Source organism: Numenius arquata, chromosome 6, assembly GCF_964106895.1.
Source record: "Numenius arquata chromosome 6, bNumArq3.hap1.1, whole genome shotgun sequence".
In the NCBI taxonomy this organism is placed as follows: Eukaryota; Metazoa; Chordata; class Aves; order Charadriiformes; family Scolopacidae; genus Numenius; species Numenius arquata.
The window spans coordinates 27,420,314-27,441,078 of record NC_133581.1 but is presented as its reverse complement, the minus strand read 5'-3'; positions in this window follow the sequence as shown (position 1 = coordinate 27,441,078).

Here is a 20,765-nt window from a genome sequence, read left to right as displayed (position 1 = left end):
AGGTAGCACCTTGGGCATATCAGTACTCACATCTCTGGGGATCACTTCAGCACAGCTCCTCTTTAGCCACTGCTGAGCTACCTGCAGCACGTGCCAGCTTCTTTTGGCTGAGTGGACAGAAAACCCTAGTCCGGAGAGACTTCCAAAATGCCTATTGTCAGAAGAAAGCTGGATTAGCTGCCCAGCTTTGCAAGTTGAAATGTATCGCTGTATATATGTCCAGCAAATTAAATGCAGCCTCTCATCACATATGCGATATATTACTCCTGGAAAATATGTATTTATTCTTACTGTGTTTTTCTCTGACACAAATCAGAGAAGGTGATCAGAGAATTCATGCTAGAATTTTGAAATCACTTTTGGTAAAAGCTAACGTAATAAATATGTTTTATGCACACATTTTAAACTTACAGCAGAAGATCCCCCCACCCTGTTACGCCAGTCCAGTAGCACAAAAAAAAAAAAAGATGGTAAAGACTGAGAGGCAGAAAGAGCACAAAAAATCCCCTTTAAAACACAAACAACCCAAACAACCAAAAAAATCCAACCCATACCAAAATAAAAAGGAAAATAAATCACAACTGCTTGTAAGAAACCTACTTTTCAACACAACATCTGATTGAAGTCTAGAAGAGGAAATTGTCAAAGCCAGGGAACCAGCTACATCACCTCTAGAAAATGGCCATAGTATCAAATTTTAATTAAGCGTAGACATGGTTGAAACCAATCTCAATATCGGAGACAGGATGAGATCTAAGAGAAGTGAGCAAGGGCATTTTGAAGCCACCTGGTGCTGGACCAAGGTATGGACAGGAGGCTGGTATTCCTCCTCCCAGGGGCACGAGGGAGGGGACAGGCCCATCTCCTAGCCTCCTGCATGGCAAAAAGGAAGAATTGCTGGAGCAACCAACAAGCTACTAGTTTTCCTGGCTACTTAAAAGGATTTTTGGCAGAGCCACAGCAATTCAGAGTGGCCCCAAGGTTTTTTCCAAATTTTGTCAAGGGCAAACCAAAGGATTAGGAGCTGCTGTTGGGGTGTTTTGTGGGATATGAGCTGGTTTAGTTAGCAAAATATATTTAAATCCAAATGTTCTATGTATTTTTAATGACTTTTCTTTAATATGTAAAAGCATCTAATAACTTCAAAGCAGGCAGAGGAATTTCTTTGTTGCCACGTCATGATACGTGTCTTTCCCCATTAGCTCAAGCAAAATGAGACAGGAGGTCTGAACATGTGGATAGCAGAGCACGGCTCCTCTATCTTCCTTTCTTTCCCAGCAGTCTTTAGATCAACAACTACTCATGTTGGCAATAATCGAGCTATACATCTCTTTCAAGTTATTTCTGGAACCATTCAAAGCAGCAAAGTTCACAAAGCAATGGACATGGAGAAGATACAGCAATTTTCAGAGTATGTCATACTGAATTTCTGAAATCTTGGCCTGCTTTTTTTCTTTATTCAAACGGGAAAGTTGTTATGAAAATGTGCTAAAGGCCGGCCATATAATGCCTTTGAAAGGAAGCAGGCGAGGAGCAGGCTGCTGCAGCGAGCTCTGTGGTAGCCACCTTTGAAACACTGCTTGTGACGGAGGAGCTGGTTAAATCTCCACAGCACATCTGGAAATCAGCAGGACACAACTCTCTCCCTCCTACCCACCCAAGTCTGTAGCTGTCTCTAGTTCTTTGCTGTCTTCAATACTGTGCTCACAATTAATTTTTCCCATACTGCCCCCGGCGCCACTTTGTTTTCACTTGGACAAGGAAGCACACTAGACCAGGGCAGGTAGGAGGAAAACCCTACCCATTCATTTTCTTGACTCCTCTACAAGCTTGCCGAGAAAAACAAATGCTACACAGCCAGATCACATGATTTTTTGGCAACAGCAAAGATTTAGAAAGAGCCTTTCCTCATCCTTTCCTGTTTCCCCAGTGCCACGTGGTGGCAGCTCTCTTGCAGGCATGCCCTGCAAGGAAACAGAGGCACTTTTGTGCCTTGTGTTTGCAGCTTCTCCTTGACTTCATCACTCCCTTGCCCTCACAATGCCGTCCCTTTGCCCAGAGGCATGCAATCAGCTAGGATCTTTAACTCTGGATATTATTGTTTATAGGTTATATGCTTTCTGTACTATTTACTTTTTATCCATTGCCATTATTTCCATCATTATTAATTTTAAAAGTGCAATTTAATTGTTTTTTTCATAATAAGCAGCTATCAAAGCTAAAGTAACCATCTGTGTCAGAAGGCAAAACATTGTCTCCTCCAGTGCACTTCACTCATATCCAGAGCTAAGGATTTACTTCTGACTTTATGGGGTTTTTAGTCAGATTAATTCTTTTTGAGTAAGAAGATGCAGCAGAGGGGTAACCCCCCATATTTCAGAGTCCACTTCTGGCTACACGTGCTGTGGGAAAAGGTCCTTTCCCACTCTGTGAGATTCAACCAGCCTAGCAGGTTTCCTCTTGGGTGGTTGAACTTCTTTCCCTGGACTCAGCATTTGCAACCTCATAGCAGCAGCGACACAAACATAAGCTGAAGCACAAAGCCATCTTCTTTGTACAGAAACTATGTGAAGGCCAAAAGCTAATGTGCAGGACTACGCTTGCAGTTAAACTGGGGCCTTGCGTATCAGCTGTTCACTTGCTTTTATGAGAATTTAGATTAAATTTATGGAAACGTAATGAGATCAACCTCTTGTGAGAGGTCCACCAAGGTCCAGCGAGAATAAGTATGGCTGGTGAGATTACAGCCTTACCCTAGCCAGAGGAAGACACTAAATCATAGAATCATAGAATCTTTAGCCTGGAGAAGAGAAGGCTGAGGGGAGACCTTATCAATACTTATAAGTATCTAAAGGGTGGGTTGAAGGAGGAGGAAGCCAGACTCTTTTCAGTGGTTCCCAGTGAGAGGACGAGGGGCAACGGGCACAAGCTGGAACATAGGAGGTTCCACTCAAATATGAGACGAAACTTCTTTCCGGTGAGGGTGACAGAGCCCTGGAACAGGCTGCCCAGGGAGGTTGTGGAGCCCCCGTCTCTGGAGATTTTCAAGACCCGCCTGGATGCAGTCCTGAGTAACATGCTCTGACATGCTCTGGGCAATCCTGCTTTGGCAGGGGAGTTGGACTAGATGATCTTTATGGTCCCTTCCAACTCTAAAAAATTCAGTGAAATTCAGTGAAAATAGAATGGTTTGGGTTGGAAGGGACCTTAAAGACCATCAAGTTCCAACCCCCCTGCCATGGGCAGGGACACCTCCCACTAGACCAGGTTGCTCAAAGCCCCATCCAGCCTGGTCTTGAACCTGTTCCAGTGTCTCACCATCCTCATAGTGAAAAATTGCTTCCCAATATCCAATCTAAATCCTACCCTTTTCCAGTTTGAAGCCATTACACCTTGTCCTATCACTACACGCTCTTGTAAAAAGTCCCTCTCCATCTCTCTTGTAGGCCCCCTTCAGATACTGGAAGGCCGCTATAAGGTCTTTCCAGAGCCTTCTCTTCTCCTGGCTGAACAACACTGTTCCTTTTTTGGATACAACCCACAACCCAATTCAAGTTGAGCCAAGTTAAATTCTCATAACTGAAGCTTAATCTTCAGATTCCTCCAAGGCTGGAAGCCATGCACCAGCCCTGCCTCCTCCCGGCCAGTGACCGCAGCAGCCCTTGGTCTGCTCACCGTCCCTGCCATGGTGTACGGAATGGAGGGCGTTCAGCTGGGAAGCACAGCAGCCAAGGGGAACCCAGGGTTCAGGGGAACTTGATCTCCATCAGACGAGTAAGGTAAACCAATACGATAGGAAAAACAGAGCACGTTGTTGCTGCAGCCCGGACAGATGTCTGCTGTCAGATGCATCGCACATTGTACAGCCACATCTGCTGGAAAAGCACTTTACAGATGATTTATCACATTACTGTGCCAAGGAGCTGAAAAGCCCCCTGAAAGTTTTCCACTTAATGCTAACATTCCCAGCTCAGTAATCCTCCCTGACATTTTCTATGTTACTGTTCAAAGCAGTCCATGGAGGGGGGGAAACCCTCACCATCCCCCTGCTTGCCAGCAGTACCCTCACAGACAGACTCAGGATGTCTCAGGGAGCCAGTACACCAAGCAAAATTTCGCACAGATTTGTTGCATTCCTTTCGGGTTTTTCCATTTATGGCCGTGTCAATGGGGAAGGGATAGTTTATCCCGGCTGGAAACGTAGGTATCCTCTGCAGAGCCTCCGAGCTGAACACCACAGCAATGCAGCTCCTGAGGTGCTCGCAGGATCCCGCCTTCTGCAGGCCAGCCAGTCTCCCGGCATCGCCTGCCATTGCAAGGACAGATCTAAGCAGGAGAACTGCAAAATTAACAACCTCCCCACTTCTGCCTATACAGGAGGGCGCCCAGACTCACAACGCACCCATCCCAAGGTACACACTCCCAGGTTCAGCTCCCCTGGCATGCCCAGGACTGCTTTTGCCTGCACCCCTGGCATCTCTCCCCACCTAACCCGCCAGCATCCCAGAGTTGAGTAGTGTGGTATCAGCACCACCCCAGGGGCCAAAACCAGCAGACACCTCCCCAGCAGCTCGGTGCACAGCAGGCACCCACACAGATGTTCAAAGCACCATCCACACCTGTGGCTGCCTCCCCAGAAGGGAGAAGAAACCCATGCTAGGCACTAACTGTCTCTCATTAAACATGGGGGGAGCTCTGGCATCTATCTGCTCTTGGTGCCTCTCAGCCACACAGAACTCTGGTCCCCGCTGCAGGGCACCCAAAAGCCCAGAGCTGACGAAGGTGCTGGTAACCTGGTGTGTACTAGCACTGGCTTAGATAGGTTAGAAATGGGGTTTCCAAGTCGTGGACCCGACTTGAAAAAAATCACTGTAGTGCAGGCTAAGGATTAGCAAGCATTGTCATAATCTTCTCTGACATTTTGACCTCCTACAGGAGGCTTCACCAGGGTTATGGACTGACTAATGGGTTTGATCTGCAGCCCAGATCTCCTGGAGATTAGACAGCACGTAGGGTGAGTTTGGCTCTGCAACTGCCTCTCCCTATCAGATCAAATGTCTAATCTGAGTAAACACATTTCTAATCTTTTTTTACCCATAGGTTTATTTGTCCAGAATAAGGTGAAGAATCAATAATCCCTGAAAGCTTCCTTTTTCCTTCCAAGTATTTTCACTTAGTACACATGGCCTATAAATCTGAAAGCATTCTGAACAGAGCCATAGTTCCAGTCAGCTTTTACGTGGCCAAGGAGACGTATTCTATGTTTTGCAGCGAGTGATTTTGGCAGTATTTTTAGGCTTTTGTTTAGGAAAGGGGAGACAGGATGAGCTCTGATTTTCTGCTGCCCCGCATGACCATCCTCGTTCATAAACACATCTCTCACCACTCATTCTGGAGGGGGAAAAATTCAGGCTCGAAAACGGTTGTTGAACGTAGAAGTGACATGAGGTCATGGATTCCTTTCCTTCACAGGGCATGTTTCAGAACATATATATATTTAAAAAAAAAAAAAGAGACAAATGACAAGAAAGATCTGAACCAGCAAGGCCACCTCTCACCGTTTGAGATCCCCTGCATGCTCTTGCCCACAGGTGCTGACCCAAGGACTTGTGCAAGGGCCACAACACTGCTCAGTAAAGGGCAAGGGAAACATCACCAACCACAAACCTGTGCGAGAGGTGGCTATCACTCAAACTGGGAATGAAAAACTTGGCATTCAAAACTCAGCGCTGTTGCAGCTGCCATATCAATTTGTGTACACCAGTGAGCGGAGTGTGGAGGAACCTGGATGAACTCCAGTTCCTTTCTGGGTCAGCATAACCTCTGGCATCAGGGTACCAGCACAACCCTGAAGGTGGCTAGATATGCAGATAAGTGCTCACTAAAACTTGCTTAGATTTTACTAATCCCAGTGATCACCACTGCAAGGAACACGAGCATACAGTATATTCGAGGACAGGGAAAGCTGCAGCGGCTTTGTGCTGCTGCCTGAGCAATAGGTGTACCTGTGAGAGGACACCCCTCTCACCAGGAGGTCAATGCTAGAGGAGGAACCCTTAGCTCCAGGAGCCAGAGCTCAGCAGGGTTAAAGCCAAAGGGTGGTCAGCTCTTGGTCCAGCTGATGCTCAGAGCTGGCACCCTCCCTCTGGGGCTATGGGGAGCAGGGGCAGTGAAGTCAATGCTCCCCAGGAAAGACAAAGAGACCTCCAGGGATGACACCGCCTGAAAGCTTTGCCCCATGTCTCCGTCAGAGCCAGGCCCTGGACAGGGTTATTGGGACAAAACAAGGCAAATATTCCTGGGTTTTACTACTTTCACTACTTGACTCAGCCCAGCCAGATCAGGCTGATGGCGCAGTGACTTCACACGAGGCTTTCTGAAGAAACTAACTGCGGTGCTTGATCTCAAATGAGTAATGGTGTTGACCGCCACTTCTCTTGTTAAACACGACTCTCCCAGCAGATATGTACCTTTTCCTCCGAGTACCACTGTGTCAACACGAGCTCACGTTTTCCTCTTAGCCTGACACCCTGTCAATACTCACAAGCACACACAAGGTAATATTGACTGATGAAGTTTGAGAACATGAGTTTTCAACAGGAAAGTCAACAGGAATTGCTTTTTGGGCACTTGTATTATTTGAGTTGTGCCGAATGAACAAGCTGTTATAGCTCGTGTTTGATAATTGAAAACTTAATGTTCAGCTGCAACCTATGAGCATGAAATCGGCTCTATCAGAGCATCCTGTGAAGAACATTTTTGCTTATAACGTCTAATGTGATAGCCTTCAACAGCAGACAAATATCATTTGGATCAAGGTGGAAATTGCCTTTGGAAATTAATCTGAAGAAAGCAGAAAGATATTTTTTTCTCTAACTGAGGATCTTTTCTGCTCTTGAATTGACAATAACATTATTTGTCTTCATATACTTTTATGTGTGTGTTGTAAGTGTTCATAATACTGGCCTCAAAGAAAAAAAATTATTTAAAAAAAACATCATTTTTTTGCTCCAATTAGGTCCACACAACACTTATTTTATCTAACTAATTATTTTTATCTAACTATATTTTATATAGTTATATATATAATATATAGTTATATAATATATTATATATATAATATATATATTATCTAACTAATATTTTATCAACTTTGCTAAGTCATTTAAATCAAAAGAAGGATAACCAGTGCTTTTAATTAATATCTCTGGTATTTCTTTTATTTGATCCAATAGATTATTGCATTTCCTAGAATAAAATAAAAGATGTCTTTTTACATTTGCTTGTTGAATTGAGCAAAATTTATGAAGAAGTGTAAAATCAATGATCTGCCAACATCAGGAAGGAAAGCAGACCTCTTAGTGCATTTGAGAACTAGCATAAATAATATGAACACTATTACTCTCTTTCCTATAGTTATTTTAAGTGTAATCCTCATGCTTAAATAGTAAACCCCTATGTAGCTGCTTATACAGAGGCGCCCAAGGAGATGTGGGAACTGCTAAATAACTTGTACGAAGCTTATATAGCAAACCAGCCACAGTTTGCAAGAGACTCATCCATCTCACAGGAACGCTTGCATCAGTTTCTGATCTCACTCTTTCCTGGGCCGTCACCAAATGATGATGAACCCAGAAAATTCTTTCTGGAAAGAAAGTATTTCCAGAGACAACATCCAGGGTCATTTAAAGTACAAATGACTTCTTTCACCTGTGCCGATATTCATCCAGCATGTGCAGCACAGCTTGATGTCTTTTCCAAAAGGGCAGCCTCTCTATCACCCAAAAATATTACTTTAGAGCTCAGGGTACCTTCTTTTTGTTTAGAAGGAGGATTTGCTTTACGTGTTGCAAATAATGTTATCAAAGACAACTGAAAAGGCCTTGATCAAGACCATTGTCTTCCCACCACAGAGCAACCAAGCGTGGGGCCAGACCGGGCATGGCAAAGAGCAACCAAAGAGAAAAGATTCGCATCAGCCCTTTCCGAGATGAACATTTCCAGATTATTTGTAAGAGCTGTGCTTCACATGGCCATAAAAACCCACGCACTGCTTAATGTTGTTTTTAAAGATGCTCATGGTGCTGTGATTTCCAGATGTTTAAACTCTGGGGCAACTCAGAGTGAAAATATGCTGGGCAGGACTCCGCCCTTGATGCCAATTTTCAACTTGCAGGCTACCAGCCTAAACCGGGAGTAGGCTGGGCACTGGATGCCTGGCTGTCAAAACAAGCTAAAACATGGAACAAGAAAAAGCCCCCAGCAACAGACAGCGTGATCAGATTGATGCATTCCCGTACGTGAACCTGGGATGTGGGAACAATAGAGCTAACTGCTTAGGGGTCCACCTTCTCTAAAGAACCCACAGATAAACGTTTGTCCTAAGACAACACTGAAGTATTATGGACTTTTGGATATAAACGTGGCTGTTTGCCCCTGCTGCACATGCCCTGCAGTTCCTCGGTCCTGGGACACCAGGAGGTGTCTGCAGGCCAGGGAAGCCATTTCAACAGACAGGTACAACACAGCACTGTGGTGGCATTCAAGCTCTTCTTGGGGTTTTGGCTTATGGTTATAAAAGCTTCTTGTTTGTTTGTAAACCTGTTCTGAGTTTGGAAAATAGAGTAATCAAGCACATTTCCACGCCACACCTCTTTATTATGAGAAGATTATTCCATAACAAATATGGAATTAGTCTGCAGCATATTTGATGCCCTCTAAATGATATCTTCACATTATAAACCAGCAAGAAATACTTTAATCGCTCTGACCCACAAATATGCCTGGACACATTATGACAGTATTGTTTAAAAAACAAGAACACAAACAAAAACAACAGAGAAAAAACCACCACCACTTGCATGAAACCTCGCTGTGCAAGAGATTCATGTATTCAAACCCCAAAATTCCCCTTCTCCCCATCTCTGCCTGGTGATTGCAGCATGCTGGATGCCATCGCCCCTTCTGCTACAATGCTGCAGGCAAACACAACTGCATCAGCAGGCAGCTCACGAAGCCGGACAGTGCAATTATGTGATCTTCACCGACGCAAGTTTTTTAGTAAAAGCATCCTGAGGTCCACTGCCTTATATAAAAGTAACTATTGCCAAAGATTTTGACCAAGATTTAGCACTTTGCTGTGTGCTGTGGTGGACTGCAAGACCAGAGAAAAGGATGCTCACGTATACTGTACCACTATGCTGTCAGTGGGCGCATCTATAAATTAAAATTGAATTATATACACCAATTCCATAACAATTATGGAAAACAAACTGAACTGATTTATTTCCCTATTTTCTGCCACTGGAGGGCATTCATTGCCCTTACAAAACTTTTCTCTTGCAGTTTGCAAGCAGCAGAGTTGCTGCAGAAAGGCACACGCCGGGTCTGTGTTGTTCTGTCCTACCCCACACAACGCTAACACACACCCACACGTCCTCTCCGGCATTTCCCCAAGGGAGCTCCCAAGGAAATCGGGACTCTTCTGCATCAAGGTATTTGAGCATGCATTTCATCTGTGTGCTCAGAACAACCTCGCTGGAGTCAGGAGACTTATTCAACAGCTTAAAACTAGACATCAGTTGAAGAGGCACAGTGCTGAGAATGGTTGAGGAGCAGCATTTGGCCCCTGTCTCGGGAGGAGATGGGGTCCATCCTTTGGCACCTGCATTTCTGAAGCTCTGGCCCAGCAGCTGCACGATCCTACCACTTGGATGTGTCATTATTCTCTCAGATGCAACCCAAGTTGACAGAGCTGTTGAACATCTCACATCGTACATTTTATTAAGCAGGAGCAAAGAAGTGAATTTTTTCCATTGGGGAAAGTTCAGATAAGCCTCTACACAGCTCCCATCACCGAGGTGGCTGAGCGCCAGCGCTCCCATGTTTCAGGGAGCAGCAGAAACTGGATTTCTCTCCGAGTTACTCAGGCCAGTGTCACATCTCTGAGGAGTTATTTATTATAAGAAAATTTCTTCAGGCTCAAGACAGAGCAGCTGGTCCTTTAATTTACCAGCATTGCATTTAGTATGATAGAAGCACTAACGGCGTTGCCAAAATTGAGACTATACTTGCTCCAAAGATCTTGCCAGGTCTGAAGTAAGCTTACCAGTAACACCATGAGTCTCAGGGCAAAGCTTTTGCTTTCTTAAACCTTTTTTTTTATTTGTACCTAAGATTCATAAAAGGCTTCTAGTTTCCATGGCGAAAGTTTTGTAAGGATAAAAAAATTAAGGGGGAGGAAGGAAACCAACTATAAATAACCTAGCTGGTTTCACCCAGTGTATATATAGAAGGAAGACACTTGCATATCAGTTAAAGATATAAAACTGGTGTGTTGGCACCTCGAGCGGGCCTGGAGTTTCTGCAGCCAGGCGTGAGAGCGAGGACATGTGAAATGACGGTACAGCTTCACATCACTGCACTGGGTTTTACCTATTTATTAGCAGCCTGACCCTCGCACAGCCGTGTTGCTCCTTCCATTGACCAACACGTACAATTGCTGTACATCGTTCTGCCATCCCTCTGTCCACCCTAAGCAGCAGGAAAACTTGAAGCAACTCACTCCCAGCCTTGCTGGATCCTGCCCACAAGAGCCTCAACTACAGAAACACATGCTGATGGGGATTACGCAGGGAGCTAAATATCTTTTCAAGTAATTGCCCAAAGGGTGTGTGAATAGTATGAGGTTTTGACTGGGCAGGGGAGGAAAAAACATATTTCACGAGCACTTGTTTAGACAGTCTACTGCTCAATGTTCCCTCCCTGGAAAATCGTGTTGGCATCAAATGACAGCCCTCTATAACAGTCTGCAGCCCCCTGGGAGGGTGTTTTATTATCATGTTTTCTTTAAATGGACTTATTCTGCTTGACATATTGCATAATGTGGGTTTTTTTAAAAAAAAAAAAAAAAAAGACACACACCAACAAGTACTAGTTGAGGCTTAAATGGGCACACAAACTATAATCATTCATTCTTTCAACTGATTAATAAATTTAAAAAACTGTACTTGGACTCAAGTGCAAACAGTTTTTCCCTTCATTGCAGAGTAACACACGAAAGTGTAGAAGACAGCCTTTAATCAATAGCCAGGCTGAGAGAAAACAAACAATTTGTGTTATCCTCAGATTTTGGGTGTAGATGAGGAGGCTTGGGAATGTAGAACTCCAAATTTTACATTAGTTCAGTTCTCGTCTCCAAAAAAACTAAGGGCTGCAGCTTGCAAAACACTGAACTAACCCTGAAGGTGAGAAGGACAACAGCCTGCAGAAAGAGGGCATGGCTTAGGCTTTCTCTTACTTTTAAGTCCCCTTTCCCATCTGAGCACTCTGCAAACTGACCGTGAACAGTGCACGAGTTAATCATGTTACTTATTTACTAGAAAGATTTTCTTCAGCTCTTACCATCTTGTTCGCAGGTGGAAAGTATGAGGAGGAAGACACAGTTATACCGTTTGCTTGGTTCCCACCACAGACTCGGGGTTAAACTGTCCATCCAGAAACCTGACTGAAGCCTAAATCTGAGGTGCCATTTGGGTCTCTGCAACCACGTCTGCCTTTAAGTAACTTTATCATCAGAACAGGAGATAGCAGTCAGCAGCATGGGCGCAGATACGTATTACGTATATGACACTTAGTTGTCATCAGAATACAAAACTGTACCTGGGAGGTTGCTACAGCGGAGAGTAACTTGTCCAGTACCTTTCAGTAACATTTATTATGCTTTTACTTGGGTGGTAATAATTATATATTGCAACTTCCATGTGTTAATGACTTACTAGAACTCTTCCATAAATTTAAATCATGTGTGTAAATATATCTCTCTATATATATACAGCATACATATATAGATAAATATAAAAATATATGTATCTTATCTGTTGGAAAATTAAATACACCAAGGAGCAACAAACATAATTGAGTTTAATTAAACATTATTAAAATTTATGATGGTTCCCGGTTGGGTAAACATAGTTTCAAACAACTGTTGTAATAAAGCAGAATTCCAATGGAGTTAGTTTAATAACTTGCTTTTCACAACCATCAAAACTTTCTTGGGACTTAGTATGCTAAATGTAGATGATAGAACCATATATTTTCAGCAATAAGATCATTAAAACAGCCTCAGTGTTTTTACTTAAAGTTCCCTGAAACAGTAACAGTTAACTGGCTCTCCCGTGAAATATTTTGGGGGTATTTGGGGGAAAGAGGTGCTTTAGCTTAAAAAAAAAAAAAAAATTAAAAAATAAATATCAGTCTGTAGATTCAAGGATGTGGGGATTTTTCTTCTGGGTTTTCAAGCAGATAAAATACTTCAAGGGTCTCTTTCTAAAGATTTGGTTTAAGTTGATTTATTTTCTGAGACCTTTTTTTTTATCTAAATGGCTAATGCTAACACGTGAGAACAGATCTTGAAGTTCTTTGCTGGCAGGGATGTTACTTTTCATGTTTGGCACAATGATAATGTAAACTGCTATGTCTTAGTATCAGGAGAGATGAGAAACAGTGTCAGAGGAGGTCCTCAGAAGTTTTCAACTGCAGTTATCATGCAGGTTTCTGCCTGAAACCTTCTTTCACTTGACATTAGGATGTTATCTTTTTTAAAAGAGTGAAATGCATTTGCAGGCAATTGAACTTAGCAATCAATTTCCTTGCCATGCTTAAGGACGCAGTGCAAAGAGAAGTTCAGACATACTACACTTTTTCACATCCATTTTCAAGCAAGAAAAGCAACAGAAAAACTTTGGCACATTTGATTACGCCATGCCCAGAAGGAAGGTATCACCTACAGAGATCACTGAGAAATTGTTTTTTAAATCATCCTTTAAAATCAAATATATCTTGCTGGTTTCACAGCTGGCCTACATCATTCCAAACACGACTATTTTCCATCTGACCATGCAACAGCGTTAGTGTTCCTTCATTTCAGATGAGTTCGATGTGACAATGAGGAGACCTGGGGATGGGCAAATATAATAAATACTTTCTGATCTTGATTAAAAAAGATCCTGCCTTCTAAATGCACATTAATTACTGTACATAGTACAACATGAAAACATCTTAAATGCTTTATAGCCCTGGAATGACAACTGTCAATGCTCTAATACCCTGAACAGACCTGAATGTTGTATGTCTCGAAACAGTTAGAAATATATTCAAAGTATTTCTTTTCAAACACTGTCCTAGAAACTAGCATGCTGAATGGAACACAACTCACTTAAATACAAGAACTTGACCAAATACAAGAATTTGGCTAAGCAATCTGGAACAAAATATTGCAAATCTTCATCTAAGATGTACCCGTTAGTGAATGAAGAACCAGCAGTTGCTAAACAATTCATTCCTTCTGACTTGGAGGAGAATGTGCTACCTCAGAGATGCAGATTTGGTTACACTTGAAAGGCACATGCTCACCTCTAAATCAAAGAGATTATTAATCCCCACCCAGACAAATGAAAATCCAGAAATTAGTTCAGTGCTAAAGAACGATCAAAAGAACAGAAGTTCATCAACTTACTCTCACGAAATCTTTATTACAGGTCTCTTGAGCAGGTTTGTCCAAGAGCATAAGCTTAGATATATAATTATTAATTTTCATATAGTATAAGAAGAACTTGTGATTAAGAAAAAATTGAAACTAATTTCAATACCTTGCATTTGGTCCCTAAGTTTTTCTTCTGTTTCACATCCCAAGTAAGCGAAACTCTACCAAAAGCATCTTATTTGCAGATATGTCAACTAAACAGTCAAAGGTCAAGAGGCCATCTAAAACATAAGCCAGACTAGCAGGGCTGACAATTGACTCAGTGACAAGTAAGGGACAAACACATAAGATAAGGGACAAGGTACTTGGGCTCTCATTCCTGCGTGTGGAGGAGGCTAAACACAATGTAAAGACCGCATGCTATTCATTCCTGACATAGGGCATGCACCATATTGCAAACTCCAAACTCCCATGTACGCTGGGGCAGACGCAAAGATTAATGGGTCACCAGAAACCCCACCCTTAACTTCAGAGTTTTAACTGCAGCTTCTGGGGTTTAATCTGGTCTCCCAAATCTCACTGCTTTTGTGATTGCTATAAACTATTTACGGAGCTTGACATAACAGCAAGAATATTTTCGTCCAAAAATCAGTTGCTCTGTCAAACACAACGTATTTTAAGTGAACGTTAGTGGCACTATACATTAATTTCAGGATGAAATGCAACAGCATTTAATGAAGACAGATGAAAAATTAGGTCGATGATATGTTAATCTGAATGCTAGGATAATAAGAAGCTTTGATGAAAGAGTAGTAACATGAAAGAAGTTCTCAAGATTTCTGCTTGACACATCCTCTCCAAAACAGCCACTACAGAATACTGATGCTTTCTGGAGAGTATGACTTCAGTTCTGACTACTTAAGTAAAATCCTGAAAAACAGATTACCCAGGTCCATGTTCTTACCTCACTCAAGTTGTAGGGGTGTGAATTATGAAACAAAGCTAATAAAAAACAGAAGTCAGTATCTCCCAAAGACCCAAATATTGGATTTCAACTGTAATTCCCAGTCTTCGTTGCTTTCAGGCACTGACCAGCACCTGGCATGAAAAAGGGCAGTCCACAGACCAACCTACTCTGCACCAGGTGTCATAGGGCCCAAGGGGACACAACAATTATCCAAAATAAAGTGGAGTACTGGATATGTCCCCATTATCCAAAATAAGCAACCAAGAGTCATATAGCACAGAGCTGCCATGTTTGCTGCACCCTGCCTGGGGATTCCCTGACCCACGACAGTTGTCCTGGTAGGCAGTACACTAAGTCGAATCGCCCCATCCAGCTGCCCCAGTGCAGTAGGTCAAAACTGGCAATGTAGAAGTGAGGGGTAACCACATCCCCAAACATGAAGGGGAAAGGGGGAAGGGAGAGGGGGGAGAGAGAAAGCTACACAGATACCACTACTAAAGAACTGAGATTTGCGATGGAGATACTACCACTTTGCTGGCCTACCATAACAGCAATTTTGTGTGTATTTGAACATTGCATTCACTAACAACTACAAAAAAGAAAAAAAAAAAAAAGAATCTGAATTTTCCCACAAAAACACATCTTACCAAAAGCATAGGTCAGAAAAATAGTAAATCCTGTATCTCCTCAGATATCTAGACAGCCAAAGAGTCTCATTTCCAACTTCCACCCTCTCTAATGCACTGCTAATGTAAGCAAAGCAAAATTGATCTTCAGATACATCCCCCTTCTTCTGACACTTAGCTTTTCCTTGGAAAAAATCCTTATAGTGTTTTCAATGCCTGCCCCTTGACCATCACCGCACACCTTTAGCAAACAAGGTGGTGACAACCGAGAGTGCAGTTTTAACTTCCCTTGTGCTTTCTTCTATTATCAAACTACGTTGCCATGTCTCAGCAGGACTTGCAACCCAGGTATTTGAAGGTCAAAGGTTAATGAAGGAAAACAGAATCTGATAACTATATTACAGACAATCTCAGGGCTTGCAGCTCGGTCAGTCCCTGCTGTGGTTGCATCTTCATGAGACTACTGTAGGAAAGTTACAGGGGCTGCCCTTTTGGTTTTAGGCTATTCTGAAACCATACTGAGGAAAAAAGTGGTAAAGTTCTTGTTGAATGTACTCACTTGTGCTACCTTTTATACCCAAGATTCAAAAGTCTGCTTCTTGCACTAATAAGCATTCAAAATCAAATGCATCTCTTTGAGTGTATGAATTCTTATGAAAAAACTTGGTGCAAATCACTTGGAGATTTGTTTTTACCACGAAGTTCTGTCCTACCACGTGGAGATCATATTTTGAGGTGTTATACCTCCCAGCTGAAAAAAAAAATGCAGTAGGAAGCCAAGACAACCAATATGGTGCATTACAGAGCCTGTAGCCAAGTTTCTCAGACCGTGTTACACTACAAGTTCACTTAAAGGGGGAAGAAATTTGACTTTGTATCACAGACACACAGTTCTTTGTCTTAGTTTAAGATTATCCACTTTCTCTGCTCAGCTGAAGATTATCCACTTTCTCTCACCTGTCCTACAGCTTCCTTTCCACCAGCCTTGCTTCCCAGCAATTACAAAATGACACTGCCTACGGGTCACATTCCGATCTGTGCATAATAACTATCCATCCCTGCCATTTCAATTCACTTCGGAAACTCAGCTTTCTACCAGTCCTTCAAGCAAAAGGAATACCAAGTCTAGAAAGAGATAGTACAGGTATAATCTTTATGTGGTTAAGCCATAGACAATCAGATTCTTACCATAGTCTCTCGTGACTTCCATTAACTTGCATTCAAAAAGAAAAAAAAAAAAGCAAATGCTAGTTTGAGCAGAAGTTCTCTGTAGCTCTTGGATTAGTTAATACCACCTTAATAAATCACTCTTAAAGAGGCAGCGAATGCCCCCTGAATATGGTGACAGTACCCTACAAAAACTCAGAAAAAGGAGAAAGGTTTGTAAGAATTTGGTTTTGCAATAAAGGTCACTTAAGGGTTCATTGCAGTTTCGTATATCACTAGATGCAGCATCACACTGGAAGACAGAGAACTGTTTTCTAGTCCTACTGCAGATACCCTGCGTGATCCCAGGTCAGCCAGATAACCTCTTCACACTTCACATGCAAACCACAAATTGCTATTTTGAGCCCTTTCTGGGAGAACAAATAAACCACATTTCACACGCTCAGTCTCCTCCTACATCTCACAGCAGCCTATGTTAAAAGCCAATTCTGTTACAAACTAAAAACACTTCTGGAGGCTCTCAACAACCTGGAAAGTCCTATAATACACAAACTTTCTTAATACATTGAAGCCAACAAACATTTAATGCTTACTTTAAATAGGCAGGATCTTCCTCCACTAACTATAACAGGAATAGCCATACTCTCTAAGTGTCTTTGTTTCCAGACCAAAAACAAAAACCAGTCAGCAAACCTTCATTCAGATTAACAGCAAACACAAACCTGATCAATTAAGAAACATAAGGAGCAACTACTTCAGATTCTTAAATTTCAAGATGCAGATAAAGGAAGTGTACTTACTTCCTGATGAAAGGAAGGCTGCAATTTCCCTGGCACAGAGCTGAGAGCTCCCCAACAGCCATGTACTCCTCCAAGTTCTGCCCGGGCGAGGCCAGCATACAGGAGTCGGGGGAGAGCACCCAGGTGCCCCTGAGAACTGTGATTGGAAATTGCAGCTGTGTGAACAAAAATAGGCTTAATTAGAAGCAAATGGGCCTGGGTACATTGAAGAGATAAGAAACTAGACTTTTGTGCTTAACTTTGTTTTATTCCCAGTTAGAGCACCTTCTATCAACAGATGCTCCCATTTCATCAAGTGGCGTGACTTAGAGTTGTGGCTCCAGCTACCCACAACGATATTGTTCCTGTGCTCTCCAGAAGTGTGTATAGTCCAAAGCTACAATTTAGCAAACACTTATTATCGAATTTAACCTCACACATAATTCTATTGACATCAGTGTGCGAGTAAAGTTAAACAACCCTGAGAGTCCAAGACCAAAGCTAGGCTTGCCTGAATTCTCCAGCCCAAGCTGAGGCAGCAAAGGACTACACCTCCCGCGGTCAACCTGCCTTCACTCTGCCCTTTTTTTCTTATTCCTAGTAGTCTGGCCTGCACTTTAACCCAGACACTTTCCCTTAAATCCAATATGTCAATCTTGCCAAGTTTAATCATGACAAAAATCATAAAGGTTGCCTCAGTCTATGCAGCAATGGATGTTCTTTAATGTGCCTTGAAAGCCTGGAACAGAACATGGGGGTAGCTTCTGGGAGCAAACACACCTTAGGAACATGAAGGATGACCACCAAGGTCATTTCTTCATTGAAAGAGGATGTGGATGGCAGAAAGAGGAAAGTTCATAAATGTGATGCTCCAGAACTGCTCAGAACATATTGCTTCCTAGCTGAAATAGTAATTGACCAATACCTTCACTTTTGCATGTGTAAGGCAAGTTCTGTACAGAATTCAAAATAACTTTCTTGTTGTAGAAACAGACTAGAAACACATAGATCAACTTCTCTTGTTAAGCCTTCCAAGTAAAACCACATGCAGATTTTAGTTTGTATGCATTTCCTTGAGCCATTCCAAGGGAAAAAAAATTATGGGGTAAAGGGAAACTTAAAAACATGAGTCCAGCTGCATAACTCACAGAAATTATCAACTCAAATGAACTGACCATGTCATAGACTAACCCTCCAGAGGTGCTTAGTCACACTGCTGAAGAAGATGAAATGGAAAATACAGCAGGGCTGGAAGACACCCAAAGAAAAATAAGACAGGAGCTATATTCTGAAAGACGGTGGGTCAAGAAGCAGATGAAGACACTCTGTGCTTCACAAAGACAGATGCTTTTCTTGAATTGCTTACAGCTTGATTTAGGCAAACATCCACAAAAGTCAAGACACCAGAATCCATCCAGACTTAAAGCTTGACCTTGTCTAGTTTGTCTGCCCAGAAGTATAGAGGGAGAAGTGTTGAGAAAGGACATTTAACAGCAAGTTTTAAGTGAGGAATATCCTTTGTGAATACATCATTTTTTGAGAAATAATTTCACCACAGAAGTCAGAACATTTTGTCCTGAAAAGTCAGGACATTTCATTTTGAAATTGCTATTTTGAATTGATTTAAACTAAAAAATTGAGAAAAAATTATATAAAGGGGTAAAATAATACTGACAAGATAATGAAATACCTAGCAGCAGGTTAAACAGACATTTCGATCATGAGAACTGAGGCTAAGGGATGACTTTGGGGTGTCCAGACCTGTCTTTAAGTGTAGCACTCTAGTACTGCCCCAGGACCAGACAGTGACCATAGCTTCAAGGCTTGGAGATGTCTTCTTGTGGAGACATCACGGTCACCTTTTAAGAGTGTCCTCATCTTGCCACCAGCGCTGATGACCTGGGGAGTGCTGGGGAGTGCTGTTGACCTTGCAAGGAGCCTGGCGGTCCCTTGGTTGGGCTCTGGAGGCCATGCAGGTGGAGGTGCTGGCAGTGTGGTGGCTGCTCTTGGGATGCTGGAAGACAATCCACTCCCACTGGGAAGCGGCCTGACTGGCTGTGCCAACGCCACACACTGCTGCTGTAAAAGAAAACAAGCCAAAGCCACTTAACTTGAAAAGACAGACAAATATTTTTCACACCAACTTCAGCACAGGTCATGCCGCTGATGTCCACACCAAGCACTGCAAGGATAAAGACAGCCACAGCTCCTGAGAGGCTCTGTCTCTGAATTGCTGGCAGAGGAGGGACACACACCAGGGTGTTTTACAGCAGCACCAGGGAAATTCACTCTTTAAACTGATGTCTCCCTGCTGAAGATCAGGAGAGCTTAACCAAGCTGTAGGTAGTTGGGTGCCATCCATGAACAGAACCTGCCTATGTTAAAATCAGACCAAGCTAGGACTGGAGGAAGGACAGGAGGCTGCTGCAGGACAGGAGTGCTGTCTGAAGCCAGGGATCCCTCGCTATAGGTACAGGACAAGCTGGAGCAAGAACCATCAGGGAGGAGTCCTCCGTGGTCAGGGATCAAAGCACCACCAAATATCCCCGAGCAGCCGGGGTGTTCTGGTCAGCCACAGGCAGGCAAGCTGGCCAAGCTCACAGGCCAGCCCTTGTCTTCAGCAGAGCGGCTGCAGTCAGGCAGCTAGTTATATCTTCTTGCCTCACCGCGATCAAATGGGGCCTGACACCTCATCACAGATACCAACGTGCCGACACACTGTCCCGAGAGAGCAGAGGCTTAAGAGGAAAAAACAAGTGGGCAAAGAGCAAGCGCGCATGTGCGAGGCTGGCTGGTCTGAAGGGAGCGGTGGGCATGGGAAGGAAGAGTGCCTCGTCCCAAGCCCTGAAAGAACAAGAGAGGCTCCTGTCTCTTGCTCCCTGCTCCCTGGATGCAAAGGTTGAGGGAGACACAGGGTGCCTGAATACTACATGGGTGCCAATACGTGCATCGCTGAGCTTCAAAGTGTGTGTTGCCAGAACACCCCACAGGGGAATATGTAGGCAACCACTAACAGGAAAAGGGGAATTTAACAAGGTGGAATAAGAACTGATAAGGAAATGGGAAGCCATTGCAAGTAAGGAGTATAGCATGATAAAAGAGGAAAAGGAAGCATTTATAGCACAGGGAGGCCTGCAAAGCACAGGATAAAAGCAAGCAAACCAGCCACATACAATTGCAGAGCCCTGAAAGTGACAGTTTGGGCACAAATTCGCAGAGGGACTTCTGCAGGGTGGATCCAGAGAGATGCCTGCAATTAAATTCCCTTGAAACTGGGCAAGGGGCGGCATGTGGAAGGCACTAAGCTAGCAAGCAGGAAATGCAGAAGAGAGAAATGTCTCTGAAATAATCTTTCCCAGACTGAGAGCCATCAGAGCCATAAGTGATGTAGGTGTGAGACCCAGATTATCATGAGCTCTGAACAGCTTCCTGCACTGAAGTGCCTATGATCTGTAGTTGATCAATTAATTTATTTTTTTCTTTTAAAACATGGTTCATATGATGGACTGATGGTTCTTACATGAGTTGAAGTTGTGGAACACCAAAGTTACAGGCCTCCTGTGGTTCGACCCTGCTCCCTAGCAAGTACTTCAATGGGTAAATTGCAAGCAGGCACTCCCCTCCCTGGACATCCTTTCCTCGCAGAACAACAGACTCGTGCTTTTACCCGTTTCTTCTCCTGCTCTAGGCATGCCCTCTCTAAAGGGTGACCCAATTTGAGAAGTAGGGTTGAGGAACAACTC